The sequence below is a fragment of the Morone saxatilis genome, unplaced genomic scaffold, assembly GCF_004916995.1.
Source record: "Morone saxatilis isolate NCDOM2014 unplaced genomic scaffold, NCSU_SB_2.0 Contig14, whole genome shotgun sequence".
Classification (NCBI taxonomy): Eukaryota; Metazoa; Chordata; class Actinopteri; family Moronidae; genus Morone; species Morone saxatilis.
The window spans coordinates 3,135,947-3,146,618 of NW_023339696.1; the positions used below are offsets into that span (position 1 = coordinate 3,135,947).

Sequence of the window (10,672 nt, forward strand, 5' to 3'; positions counted from 1 at the left end):
GTGTGTGTGTGTGTGTGCGCTGACTGGATTCACACTGTGGTAACCAACATTAGACATGGAGCCTGAAATAGAACAAGAACACATCAGGGAGTTTGTTAGCAGCACTTGTTGTTTCCCACAATGCATTTGACATTTTCCCTGAATCGAAGCGATTCGTTGACTTTCTCTCTGTTCACTGTTGAAATGTCGGTGTGTGTCTTCTTCTCGTTCTGAGCGTTTCATAAAGCTCTTGAGTGTGTTTTGCTCTAAAGCATCCTCTGTAATAATTCTAATGCACATGTAGCTGCGGTCACATATTTATAGTGAAGAACATTTGTACCTGGTGATGTTGCTGTTTTGTATTGGTTCTGTTTCACTTTAATAAACCCTAAAAAGGTTTTATTACGGTTTGCTCCTGAATTTTTTTGTCTTTTCAGGTAGTCTGGGTGTTATCCACATGGGTCAAATTGTGGCTACAAAATTGGAACTTTTTGGTTTGACTGATGGAGCTTTTCTTTATTTTCTTTGTGAAACTGTGCTTCATTTTCTGGATCACAGTGCTGCCACCAGCTCTGACTCTTTGTTTGACTGAGAAAGGCCATAAATGTGAAACTAATTCTCTAGAAACTTTCAACCGAAGCTCCTCTGAGCCAGCAATGCTCCGAAAGTGAAATATTCCACATCATTTGCAGCAACAGATGCATCAGTGTGAAGTATTCTGAATGTGAGGGAAGTTGTTTTACCTCACACAGGTTTTTCAACTGATGGAAACTCTTTTTTTTTTATTACTTACAGAAAACAAAGTGACTGCATTGATTACATGTATTTCCACAGCTTTGACTGATACATTTCAGGCAGCGGTGGACAGTAACTAAGCAGGGGCAGATCTGGAATATTCACTGGGTGATAAGAGAGACTTTAAGGGGCGGTGGAAAAGTTTATATGCTGATTTAATCGGGAACAGTCACATATATCAATATTTGNNNAAGATATATGAACTCAAACACATTATTGTGGCACAAAGCACTGAATAGGAATATTTAAAGGTGGCATTAGAAGGCAATAAACTGTTTCATTTCCAAATGAAATGAAATGAAATCCTTTAGATATTTTTCTAAATACACATATTTTTTCATTGAACTGGAATCTAAATTGTGTCCATAACGAATCATTAAATTAATTACAGTTTTTTTTACATGTTATTTTTTAGAATTAATCTAAATTAATGGGTTCAATTTGACACCAAGCTGGGGTGGCCAGGCATTGTTTTGGACCCAACCCGGTAAATCCGCCCCTGTAACTAAGTACATTTACTCCAGTACCTAAGACACTTAAACTTTAAGATATGATAATGCTTCTTTGATGAAGTATTTCTATTTTATGCCACTTAGTACATTGGTTCCACTTCATTTGGATAGCCTACAGATTGTTTATTTCAGAATCAGAATCAGAATTAAGTTTATTGCCAAGTAAGTTTTTACACCTACGGGGAATGTGTCCTGGTGCATTGGTGCATAAAATCTACAAATATACAAATCACACAAAAATCACACAGAAAAATAAAGTACTTTGAGATTATTAGTTGAGATTCAACAATTCCACTGTTTCACAAATAAAACCATTTTCTGATATTACAGCAGTGGTTAAGGATTGGTTGGGGTTTGTTCATCAATTGTCACATATACTCATATACATATACTATAGAAAGTCTGTTAAACATCTACAGGCAAAGCAAATGTTACAGTCTGTAAATCTGTGGGCGGACTATCCAAATAAAGTGCCACCAATACTACTTCTGTTCTACTACAGTTCATTAGAAAATATTAGAATTATTACTCCACTACATTTATCTGACTAATACAGCTGGCAGTTAAGATTTTAAACAGAAAATATACGATGATCTTATAAAATACGATGAAGTAAAATGCTATTTACTTATGAATAGTAATAATGATCCATTAATAACACGCATTATTCTGAAATGACTTCTACCGAAGTAATATTTTTAATGCAGAGTGTATTTGTAGGCTGATATCTTTTACTTAAGTAACAGATCAGAGTACTTTCCTTGACGCTGGTTTCAGGAAATACATTTCTACACAATTCTCTCCTCTGTGCTGGTCTGTGGCCTTTTATTAACACATTTCATGAGCATATAAATGAAGATGATAAATGAGATGATACATCCATCAAACTGAAAACAGGATTTTTCTGCAGGCTCTCCCTAATGACTTTGTGAGTCAAGTGAGGCTGCTTCTCTCTCCGTCACTGTGAGCACATCCTGTTTCCGTCAGCACAGGAAGTGTAGCCTCCGTGCAATCAGGTATTTGACTTTGTACTCTGATTGAAAGTGAGGTGTTGTTAACGTTCAAACTCCTCCACTGAATTAAAATGGTTTGAAACGTGGCCCACCTGAGCCTCGAAGTTCAGCCTGAATTCTTCAAGCAGAATTTGAAAACCTTTTTTTTTGTTTTAGTCTGCATTAACCAATTTGTTACAAGAAATTTTCGACAACTTTTATTTACATTTCTCTACAGCTATTTTTGTAAACTGAAGTTCTAAATTTTAAACCCAATTGTTGTGAATTAGAACCATTTAGGCATCAAATCCTGCATGTGTAGCAACAGAGCCAGAGATGTGGATTTAGAGCAGTCTGGTTTGGTTTCTGAGGCTGCAGTGATGATCGACCTGGGCCTGTGGAGCAAAATCTTTGGGAGTAACAAAATCAGTTTGACTATTTGGACGAAAGAGTGTAGAAGACCAGCGTCAGTTCACGTTCATTAAATACAACCTAACTCCAGTCAATGCAAACTTCAACGTCTATGAAATGTGAAGGCCTCATTTTATTAACATGGATACTAATTTTAAAAGCATTAAAGTTCATTCTTGACCTTGAAACTGTAGTGTGACAAAAAACTATTCCAGCTCATGATTTTACTGTCTTATCTCTCTGAACACCCGGGTTAAATCACTCTTGTTTGTTCCTTTAACATTAACGGTTCACTAACAGCCATTCAACACTTGTCACCTCTGGATGATTGCAACAGAGCAAAAATAAATAAATCATGCTTATTCATTTTGGAGAAATTGCAGTGATACCTGAATAAACACCTCTCCCCTTCAGCCAGGACTGTCCAGGTTCTGAGGGATGTGGTCTCACTGCTCGGCTCCCTGCAGAGAACTCACAGAAAAAGGTCAGTCCCCCTCTCCTTGATGATAAACCTTTTCACATTCAAATATATATCATGTAGAATATTACAGTCAAAAATGTGTTTTGCTTATTGTTTCTTCTCTTTGATGTTTAAGCGTCACTGTGCAGAATATTGTATGTGCAGTTTGTTTTTAACATTCAGCTGAAGAAGTTTCTCTCTGCTCGTCTTAAATCTCTACATGGACGTACCGGCAGGACTTTATGACATCACAACTAGTTTGAAGCCAATCCTGGTTCTGTACACTACTAACACAAATGTGGAAAAACCTGAAACCTCCAGTGCACAAACTTGAGAATTGACTTTTCAGTGGAGGAGGAGACATTTTGAATCCAGCAGTTAAACCTCTGAAATTAACAACATTAGCATTTTCATAGATTATGGATTTTTCTGTTAGGGAAAAAGAGCGGATTTTAATCATTTTTAATCCGACACTTGAACCTTTTTGTGGAAAAACAATATCAGAAACAAATATTTATTATTCAAAACCCATAACATTTATGGAAAAACGGCTTTGAATACAGCTGATTAGCTTATGACATTTCCAAAAGGTGAGCATGGAAAAAGTCAGACTGTGGGAGTTGATGCTGCTCCTGTGGCCCACACATTCCCCTTTCGTTCATAGTTTCCCTCTCTACCACCTTTTGGATGTGTAATAAATTGATCCTGTTTTCTGTGTGTTCTCCAGGGACTGCTGTGCCTGTTTCTTATCACCCCGGTTGTTCAACTGTGTTTTGGTTGCATATACTGTATGTTAATTGAATGATTCTCACAAATTGAATGGCTGACTTTCTAATTTGACTCTAAGTAAAACCAATTGAGGAAGAGGCAATGAGGCCTTGTGCAGAGCTCGATTAATCATCATATAAATACGTTTAGTAGATTTATTTATTTGTTTTTGTATTATTAAAAATGTTCAACTTTGAGCATAAAGCTTGGGGCTTATTTAAATGTTAGTATAAAGTTTTTTTTAAACATCTCTAATTCAATGCACTTTAATGTTTCAAATCATTGCTGAGGTTAATAATTAATAATGAATTGATATTCCTTATGACTCAGATTATCCTTTAAGTGTTATACTTTCAATAATAATTGAGTAGTACATTTTAAGTCTGTTTTATTTATACAGTCTCAAAGGGCTTTGTAGTTTTTATACATAGCCAACACATAACAAAGGAGAACACTGGAAACGCGCAGTTTTGACCAAAGAAAAAAAAAATCGTAACTCAAAGGTCCACTTACTTACTTTATCATGGCCATATGGTTGAACAAATAGCAGAAAAACCTATGTAAGTAGAAATTGAGTTCAGATTGAGTTAATTTTTGACCTCAGAAACAGACACACAATCTTACCTCAAGAACTATTTAGCAAGCCTTCTGGATCTTTCAATCATATCAAATTGTCTCCTTCACCAGATGGCCATTGTCACTGAAATGTATGAATGTTCATTCCTGAAGAATCTTAATCTGTTCTTTAAAGCCATTGTTATGAACGAGGTTGATTTAAACCCTCTATTTGTAGCTGTAAAGAAGAAGAGAACTTATCAGAAGTAGATTTCGCGGGGTGTTGGCAGGTGGCGAGAGCACATGTGCAACGAAGCTCACACACTTTCACTCTCCACTGATTTCTGTTCACATCTGGCCAGCTTTCACTTCAAGGACGTCACCTGCAACGACTGTTTCTCTGCTTTTCTAATAACACTTATTGCACGCACAACAAATCATCAATGCAGTAAATACTGTTGCACTCATTTCTACAATTACATTTTCAGCTCGGACTCTTCTTCAGACAGTTAGTTGACCAGCATGTCACACAGCAATGCATGTCAAACTGACGTCACACTATGGAGGAAGGCCAGGGGGAAGAAATAATAGGGAGAAAAGGTAAAATGGACAGGAATGACATGCAGGCACTAACAATGTGTGTCTGCTCGCTGATGACGGATCTCATTAGTTCAGCAGCAGACATCCTGTTTCTGTCCTTGTTGCAGCAAATATGCATGGCAGGCATTTGAATACATGCAATGGACACATTTGAGCTGCAGACAGGATGAGTTTTAACATCTGACATTGAGAAGGGGATCTGAGGAGAAAAAATAGGGAGTTTATTAAGAGGAAGAAATGGTTGCTATGGGAAGCAAATAATGTCTATGTAAAAATGAAAGTATTACCTGTAAATAATCAGCTTGATTCACGTTACACCATCAAATAATACAGCCGTAGATTATAAACATAGGGTTTACACACATTTTTAAGTAAGCTCTTCATATTAAATAACAAAGATGGCAGCATATAAGCAGATCTGTGCAGTCTGGGTACTACAAAGTACGTTTGGTTGTCTGTATCATGTATAGAAAATGGAAATCTATCGTCAAATGCTCTTTTTCACTTATGGAAAAAACGATGCCTGGATCTCATTATTTGGTTTTGAACAAAGTGACTTTCTCCTGCCTCTGCAGCCTCATCATTACAGCACAGGCCGTCTAATGAGGACTCTTCCTCTCCGTCTTGTTTGTTTCTTGCAGGAAGCCATTGAAGTTACACGAGATGTTGTCTACCTGCAGGCTCTGGAAGAGGAACGCTGTGTTGAGGAGGAATGCCACAGAGAGGGAAAATCTGAATTGAGTTTGTCATGTAGTTAAAGCATGAAGGTACTCTGCAGATGTAAAGGCCCTTTGAGCCTCTCAAGACAGCCATTGTGCAATTTATAAATGACAGTCAAGGCGCATTTTGGTTCTTTTCATTGTGAATTAAAAACTTTAATCATGCAATCATGCCTTACATTTCCCCCTTAAAGAGCTCCTGGCAGGCAGTGACTTTTCAGTCTGGCCTCAGTCGACACTTTGACTTGGAAATCCTTCATTGAGAATCAGCTGGTCATAAGATCCTCTTACGTAAAAAAGCCTCATCACCATAAACAGGGTTTCTATTGAAAATAATGACACATTTTTGCTTCTACTATTCCTTCTCCTTACACTAGATACCATCAAGTAAAACTATTTCTCCAACAGGCTGCTGTGATCATGTCAGAGACCTTAAAAGACCAGTATGTAGGATTTAGTGTGATCTGAAGGTATACTCCCTCGCTTTACCCTCCTCTTCCAAGTGCGAATGAGACACTATGGTGGCCGTGATACGCACAAAAAACACCAACACCCTTATGTAGCACTGGCCTACTGTAGAAACATGGCGATTCAACATGGCAGTCCCCACAGAAGGTGATGTGCAGCACCTGTAGATAAAACTGCTCATTCTACAGGTGGCCTATTGACCTTTTAAAATGAAAGGATATCAGTCCCTTCAGGAAGTTACGATCGCAACAATTTACCCAAAGTTAACCAATCCCCGTGAGTTCTGTGGGCCCTGGCCTCAAAACATTGCAACATGTATTGCAATTTGCTGTGAAATCTGGCATTTTAGGCTGCAACAATTCCCCCAAACCTGTGAAATCCTGGAGGGAATGGGAAATGGCTGTTACTCTTTTTATGTCATCAAAACTTATGAAAAGACCAAGACTAACAATGTTAGTCTGTCTCCAGTGGTGTGCTCAGATCATTTACATAAGTAAAAGCACTAGTACCACACTGTGTAAATATTCTGTTTAAGTCCTGCATTCAAAACATAAACTCAGTAAAAGTATATAGGCAAAGTATCATCAGAAGAATTTACTTCAAGCACCAATCTTTAAGATTTTCCTTTAAATAAATGTCTCTTAAGTCACTGTCTATTGCTGAATGAGGTGACACAATGGTGACTGGAAAAAATGAACTGATGAAAATATTGCAATATTTATATAACTGCAGTATTACCAACTGGGTAGCTGTGGATTGTGCATTGCACTGCTGTAGCTGTTTGTGGTTGAGCTTGTTTAACTACTTTACAAACTGTTGGGTAGTTGAATCTACAGCAATGAGTCATATTCTTTAAGATCCTCATACGTTTGTAACGTCGCTGTTCTGTGAGAACCATGGATCTCTAAAAATCCTTTTTTCATGAGCTCAGAAAAACAGCCTTGTTTTCAGCTTGGTGACAGTGCATTTCCCAGCTAATCCAAGAGGGTTTTAAATTGTTTATTCAGCTTAAGAAGCAGGAGAGCTGTCAGACCAATGTAGTGGAGTAAAAAGCACAACACTTGTCTCTGAGATGTAGTGGAGTAGAAGTATAAAGTAGCATAAAATTGATATACTCGAGTAAACAAGTACAGCACTTATGTAAATGCACTTAATTACATCCCACTGCTGTCTCTCTCTCACTACTTTCTAACTTCCTCTTGTTGTGGCTCTTAACTCCAAGCTGACAACCACAGCCAGGGTTATTCAGAGGTTACAAGTGTTGAGAGCTTTAATCACGTACATTTTTAAAAACCTCACAAAACAAAACAAAAAGAAAAAGGTCAGTGGTTTCCTAAAACAGGTGCTCGTTGTAGTTTTTAATCAAACAGATTGTATATAGTATACATTCTGTGTTGGTTTTGGTCTTTTCAGGGGATTTGATGACAATAGGAAAATTATAAAATATCACCACTTAAAAGCTTTTAAGCTCACGCTACATTTCCCTGATGGCTCTGTGCAAAATGAACATGTGATATAATTACGTTATGGAGGATGCAGTCAGGATGGGATATATAGCTAAAATATTTCTAGGTGTGTTTCCCCCGGCTTGTTTGGCAGGTAAGTGTCTCCTATTTCACTGTTTATTGTCTCTTTCACAAAAAAAAGCTGTGCATGATCTCTGCATTCAAATCTAAGAAAATAAAAGTAATAGTATCGTGTGTGTAAACTACTTTTTGAGTGCAGTTTTTGTGTTGAAGCAGTTCTGTTGGTTTGCAGCGAGTTTAGGCCATGTAGTCATAGAAAAGCAGTATTACCTCATCACACAACACTCTAAAGATACAGAGCCATTGCTAAGTAGCTACTATAATATTACATGCAACACAGTGATCTAAGGAGGAGGACAAAAGATGAACATTAACCCATTTGCATTTCCAGAGGCAGTTTGTCTCCTCCTCCTGCATTCCCGCCCAATTCACCCTGTTTCTCAACAGCCTTTGACCTATCCACCCCTCCCCCAAAACACACACACACACAAGAAGGCAGTTGACAGGGTCTTATGATGCCATTGATTGCCATGTTTAGGAAGTGCATGAGTAAGAAAAAGTCATTTCCTGATTTGTCATCCTCCAAGAGTGATTTTGTACTGTACTAGAGTATTCACTCTATACCTCTACTTATTTGTTAATTTACTGATTAAGATAAAGACAAATATGATGCACTGTTATAGATTAAACTAGCACAGTATATAAAAGAGTTCAGAGGTGTGGATTTGCAGTGAGCAGTGGATTCATTGATCAGTTGTACAAAACATTAATCAGCAGTTATTTTTCAAGCAAAAATGTCAAACATTCAACGGTTCAAGCTTCTTAAATGTGAGCGTTTGCCATTTTCATTGTCTTACGTTATATTGAGTGAGTTGAATATATTTGGGTTTTAAAGTTGGGCAAAGCAAGACATTTTGAGACATCACCTTGGGCTCACCTTGGGAAATAGTAATGGCCATGTTTCACTGCTTCCTGAAGTGTAATAGAATAAAGGGACTAGTTGGCAGATTAATCAATTGACAATAATCTGTATCTGCCGCCAAAAATAAAGGATCTTCATTTTAACCAGCTACAATATTAAACGGCTACTTAGACAAACATTCATCAGTAATAATCCCATTAATATAACAGAAGAGTACAACACTTACAGGACCATTGTTCTGCATTACCACTACTGTTACTGTTAATACTTAATACTGGTAATAACATAATAATATCACATATTTGTGTGTCATTTTCAGTGCAGGACTTCTACTTGTAATAGAGTTTTTTTTTTTATATCTCAGCATGACAACTTTCATTTCTGAGATGAGAAATTATGAGGGAGGAGGGAAACTATGAAACTTTCATGAGGAAGAAACAACACTTTTTAGAGATCTGGTGCAAGGCAATGACGGGTATTTATTTCAGGCAACTGGTGAATGAATGTTCTTGGAATTTTTGCTGCATTTTTAATCAGTTTAATGATCAATAAAGACTTGTGAACATACTTACAATCATAGGGGACATGTATAAACTGTGGTAGAAACAAAGGATATTGTAGGAAAGAAAAAAAGAAGAAAATAAACTGAATCAAACCAATGTCATTACAATGTCAAACTTATGTTCAAGTAGAAATGTATAGTTTTCTCACACTGTAAAAGCTAAATTCCTATTTGTTTCCAATCTTAGTTCCAGTTTTTCACACTCCTTTTGCACCAACAATCTTCAAATATATGTTGCATCCTATGTGCTTATCTGACCCTTGGAAACACTAGCCTGTGACCTCAAGAGTTCCCATGTGACCAGTGTGTGTGTGTGTGTGTGTGTTCAGAGAAAGAAAGAGAGAAAAGGGGGTGGGTGGGAAGAGGGGTTCAAGCCATCTCAGGACAAGAGAGAGAGAGAGAGAAAAGCAAACTTCACTTGTATGTTCCAGAGCTGGGGTAGAAGAGCATGGGGTGGGGGAGTAACAGCCTCCTCCTCCTCTTCTTCTTCTTCATGCTGCACCTCCGGCTGTTTAATTAATATATTGCTGTGACTAAGTGGTGTCATGTTTATGGATTTGATATTGGATATGATAATTAGATTTATGTAACAATAAAATATGGTATGGTAAAATGTTTACTCAATGTTTTGATTTAGGCTACTACTCTGAAATAGGCTACATTCATACAGTTTCAGGACTAATATATGGCCTAATACACATATTGAATCATCACTAAATCCTCATGAAAAAATGCAGTGCTTAAACTAAGGGGAACTTTACTTGCACAAAACACCACAGGCTACTCGCTAAATAAATTGAGAGCATGACTTTTGTTGACTGTATTTCATCTAAAAGCACTGCCAAGCAAATATGGACACACCGGCGGATTCCTTCCCGTTTGCACATAAAAACACATCTATGCTTCTGAAATTAAATTCCCTCGCTTGTTAATGTCGCCCATGATGAGGCAACGGCAACCGTACCACCAGTTACAGGGTTTGGATCCATTTTGTGCACAGGAGCCATTTTCTAACCAAGCGAGCGCACTAGAGTGCCACGTTGCCTCCGGGCGTGTACAGTGGGGCTACAAAGTGTCTCACACACAGCAAACAACCTTTTACACGCCAAATTCCACACATGTCCAAATTTATACCAAAACAGGAAAACGTAGGCAAACACACTGGAGGCACAGAGCGCCAGTGTCAACCACAGCCACACTCTGTGTGTGTGTGTGTGTGTGTGGGGTGGGGGGGGGAGGCCTGTGCATCAGCCACTGCCTCCATTTTGAGAAGCCTCCATCCACGCAGAGGGGCGCGCGGCGCGTGTATAGCGCTGTAACCAGGCGACTGCGCCATACTGTCATTTCCTCTGAATTCCACTCGGAGACATATGATTAAAAAAAACGGGTGAAACAGAAGCTAA

General features: G+C 38.0%; 1 long non-coding RNA gene across 1 annotated transcript; it reads left to right on the forward strand.

Annotated features, from left to right (window-relative positions):
* Positions 1-2,201: 2,201 nt before the first annotated feature.
* LOC118323671 lies at positions 2,202-5,949 on the forward strand. The gene is made up of 3 exons (XR_004796503.1): positions 2,202-2,302; positions 3,104-3,173; positions 5,714-5,949. It is a non-coding gene; the product is annotated as an uncharacterized LOC118323671 (long non-coding RNA).
* The last annotated feature ends 4,723 nt before the right edge of the window (positions 5,950-10,672 follow it).